Below are 4887 nucleotides of genomic sequence, written 5' to 3' on the forward strand. Positions count from 1 at the left end.
TATAAATTCTACTTTTTTGATATTAATATAGTTTTGATTAGTGATTTCATGGTATGGTAGACAGGATTTTAAAATGATCCCCAGATGCCCAGCCCCTCATATACAAGCAGTTCCCAGTTATTCAGTTAAACACCAATCTAGGTGATTTCTGTGAAAAGATTTTGCAGATGTAATTAAGGTCCCAAATCAGTTGACTCAAAGATAAAGAAATTACACTGGGTGGGCCTGACCTAATCAGGTGAGACCTTAAAAAGCATAGGACTCTTCCCGGTGAAAGAGTTTTGATATGTGGGAATTCAATATGAGAAAAATTCTACATTGCTGGCTTTAAAGATAGACGGGTATGTTACAAGGAATGTGGCCATTCTTTAGGAACGGCAAGCATTTTGTGGCAGATAGCTACCATGAAAAGATACCTCAGTCCTCTAACTTCAAGGAACTGAATTTTGCTAACAAGTTGAGTGAGTTTGGAAATTGATTCTTCTCCAGTCTCCATACAACACTCAACTCATTTGACTCCTTGATTTCAAACTTTGAAACCTGAGTGGAGAATCCATTATGCTATACTTGAACTTCTGATCTACAGAACACTAAGCTAATAAAATAGTTGTTGTTGTAAGCTGTTGTTTGCATTAATGTGTTATGTAGCAGTAGAAAACAAATCCACATGGATTTTATTCTTTAAACTTTTCTGTGTCCATATATTTAAAATGTATCTCTTATAAGCATTACATATTTTGGTCTTATTTTTATCTATATGGCAATCTTTGTATTTAATTGGAGTGTTTAATCCACTTATAGTTAATAGAATTACATATTTAGGTGTATCTATCATTTTGTTATTTATTTTTTTATTCTATCTGTTTCTTTTATTTTTCTTTTCTTTGACTTCTTTGGGCTAATCAAATACTTTTCATTATCTCATCTTCACTCTATTCAATTTAATTATAAATTCACTTATTATTTTGGTGGCTACCTAGAGCCATGTTTCTCATAACTATTTTCATAATAATTCTTTTTTTTTTTTTATAATGATATTTTTTTTTATTGGTGTTCAATTTACTAACATACAGAATAACACCCAGTGCCCGTCACCCATTCACTCCCACCCCCCGCCCTCCTCCCCTTCTACCACCCCTAGTTCGTTTCCCAGAGTTAGCAGTCTTTACGTTCTGTCTCCCTTTCTGATATTTCCCACACATTTCTTCTCCCTTCCCTTATTTTCCCTTTCACTATTATTTATATTCCCCAAATGAATGAGAACATATAATGTTTGTCCTTCTCCGACTGACTTACTTCACTCAGCATAATACCCTCCAGTTCCATCCACGTTGAAGCAAATGGTGGGTATTTGTCATTTCTAATAGCTGAGTAATATTCCATTGTATACATAAACCACATCTTCTTTATCCATTCATCTTTCGTTGGACACCGAGGCTCCTTCCACAGTTTGGCTATAGTGGCCATTGCTGCTAGAAACATCGGGGTGCAGGTGTCCCGGCGTTTCATTGCATTTGTATCTTTGGGGTAAATCCCCAACAGTGCAATTGCTGGGTCGTAGGGCAGGTATATTTTTAACTGTTTGAGGAACCTCCACACAGTTTTCCAGAGTGGCTGCACCAGTTCACATTCCCACCAACAGTGTAAGAGGGTTCCCTTTTCTCCGCATCCTCTCCAACATTTGTTGTTTCCTGCCTTGTTAATTTTCTCCATTCTCACTGGTGTGAGGTGGTATCTCATTGTAGTTTTGATTTGTATTTCCCTGATGGCAAGTGATGCAGAGCATTTTCTCATATGCATGTTGGCCATGTCTATGTCTTCCTCTGTGAGATTTCTGTTCATGTCTTTTGCCCATTTCATGATTGGATTGTTTGTTTCTTTGGTGTTGAGTTTAATAAGTTCTTTATAGATCTTGGAAACTAGCCCTTTATCTGATATGTCATTTGCAAATATCTTCTCCCATTCTGTAGGTTGTCTTTGAGTTTTGTTGACTGTATCCTTTGCTGTGCAAAAGCTTCTTATCTTGATGAAGTCCCAATAGTTCATTTTTGCTTTTGTTTCTTTTGCCTTTGTGGATGTATCTTGCAAGAAGTTACTATGGCCGAGTTCAAAAAGGGTGTTCCCTGTGTTCTTCTCTAGGATTTTGATGGAATCTTGTCTCACATTTAGATCTTTCATCCATTTTGAGTTTATCTTTGTGTATGGTGAAAGAGAGTGGTCTAGTTTCATTCTTCTGCATGTGGATGTCCAATTTTCCCAGCACCATTTATTGAAGAGACTGTCTTTCTTCCAATGGATAGTCTTTCCTCCTTTATCGAATATTAGTTGCCCATAAAGTTCAGGGTCCACTTCTGGATTCTCTATTCTGTTCCACTGATCTATGTGTCTGTTTTTGTGCCAGTACCACACTGTCTTGATGACCACAGCTTTGTAGTACAACCTGAAATCTGGCATTGTGATGCCCCCAGATATGGTTTTCTTTTTTAAAATTCCCCTGGCTATTCGGGGTCTTTTCTGATTCCACACAAATCTTAAAATAATTTGTTCTAACTCTCTGAAGAAAGTCCATGGTATTTTGATAGGGATTGCATTAAACGTGTATATTGCCCTGGGTAACATTGACATTTTCACAATATTAATTCTGCCAATCCATGAGCATGGAATATTTTTCCATCTCTTTGTGTCTTCCTCAATTTCTTTCAGAAGTGTTCTATAGTTTTGAGGGTATAGATCCTTTACATCTTTGGTGAGGTTTATTCCTAGGTATCTTATGCTTTTGGGTGCAATTGTAAATGGGATTGACTCCTTAATTTCTCTTTCTTCAGTCTCATTGTTAGTGTATAGAAATGCCACTGACTTCTGGGCATTGATTTTGTATCCTGCCATGCTACCGAATTGCTGTATGAGTTCTAGCAATCTTGGGGTGGAGTCTTTTGGGTTTTCTATGTAGAGTATCATGTCATCGGCGAAGAGAGAGAGTTTGACTTCTTCTTTGCCAATTTGAATGCCTTTAATGTCTTTTTGTTGTCTGATTGCTGAGGCTAGGACTTCCAGTACTATGTTGAATAGCAGTGGTGAGAGTGGACATCCCTGTCTTGTTCCTGATCTTAGGGGAAAGGCTCCCAGTGCTTCCCCATTGAGAATGATATTTGCTGTGGGCTTTTCATAGATGGCTTTTAAGATGTCGAGGAATGTTCCCTCTATCCCTACACTCTGAAGAGTTTTAATCAGGAATGGCTGCTGTATTTTGTCAAATGCTTTCTCTGCATCCAATGAGAGGATCATATGGTTCTTGGTTTTTCTCTTGCTGATATGATGAATCACATTGATTGTTTTACGGGTGTTGAACCAGCCTTGTGTCCCAGGGATAAATCCTACTTGGTCATGGTGAATAATTTTCTTAATGTACTGTTGGATCCTATTGGCCAGTATCTTGTTGAGAATTTTTGCATCCATGTTCATCAGGGATATTGGTCTGTAATTCTCCTTTTTGGCGGGGTCTTTGTCTGGCTTTGGAATTAAGGTGATGCTGGCTTCATAGAACGAATTTGGAAGTACTCCATCTCTTTCTATCTTTCCAAACAGCTTTAGGAGAATAGGTATGATTTCTTCTTTAAACGTTTGATAAAATTCTCCTGGGAAGCCATCTGGCCCTGGACTCTTGTGTCTTGGGAGGTTTTTGATGACTGCTTCAATTTCCTCCCTGGTTATTGGCCTGTTCAGGTTTTCTATTTCTTCCTGTTCCAGTTTTGGTAGTTTGTGGCTTTCCAGGAATGCGTCCATTTCTTCTAGATTGCCTAATTTATTGGCGTATAGCTGTTCATAATATGTTTTTAAAATCGTTTGTATTTCCTTGGTGTTGGTAGTGATCTCTCCTTTCTCATTCATGATTTTATTAATGAGTCTTCTCTCTCTTCTTTTTAATAAGGCTGGCTAATGGTTTATCTATCTTATTAATTCTTTCAAAGAACCAACTCCTGGTTCTGTTGATCTGTTCCACAGTTCTTCTGGTCTCGATTTCGTTGAGTTCTGCTCGAATCTTTATTAACTCCCTTCTTCTCTTGGGTGTAGGATCTATTTGCTGTTTTTTCTCTAGCTCCTTTATGCGTAAGGTTAGCTTTTGTATTTGAGTTCTTTCCAGTTTTTGAATGGATGCTTGTATTGCGATGTATTTCCCCCTTAGGACTGCTTTTGCTGCATCCCAAAGATTTTGAACGGTTGTATCTTCATTCTCATTAGTTTCCATGAATCTTTTTAATTCTTCCTTAATTTCCTGGTTGACCCTTTTATCTTTTAGCAGGATGGTCCTTAACCTCCATGTGTTTGAGGTCCTTCCAAACTTCTTGTTGTGATTTAGTTCTAATTTCAAGGCATTATGGTCCGAGAATATGCAGGGGACAATCCCAATCTTTTGGTATCGGTTCAGACCCGATTTGTGACCCAATATGTGGTCTATTCTGGAGAAAGTTCCATGTGCGCTTGAGAAGAATGTGTATTCAGTTGAGTTTGGATGTAAAGTTCTGTAGATATCTGTGAAATCCATCTGGTCCAGTGTATCATTTAAAGCTCTCGTTTCTTTGGAGATGTTTTGCTTAGAAGACCTATCGAGTATAGAAAGAGCTAGATTGAAGTCACCAAGTATAAGTGTATTATTATCTAAGTATTTCTTCACTTTGGTTAATAATTGATTTATATATTTGGCAGCTCCCACATTCGGAGCATATATATTGAGGATTGTTAAGTCCTCTTGTTGAATAGATCCTTTAAGTATGATATAGTGTCCCTCTTCATCTCTCACTACAGTCTTTGGGGTAAATTTTAGTTTATCTGATATAGGGATGGCTACCCCTGCTTTCTTTTGAGGACCATTCGAATGGTAAATGGTTC

Source organism: Canis lupus, chromosome 5, assembly GCF_011100685.1.
Source record: "Canis lupus familiaris isolate Mischka breed German Shepherd chromosome 5, alternate assembly UU_Cfam_GSD_1.0, whole genome shotgun sequence".
Taxonomy (NCBI): domain Eukaryota; kingdom Metazoa; phylum Chordata; class Mammalia; order Carnivora; family Canidae; genus Canis; species Canis lupus.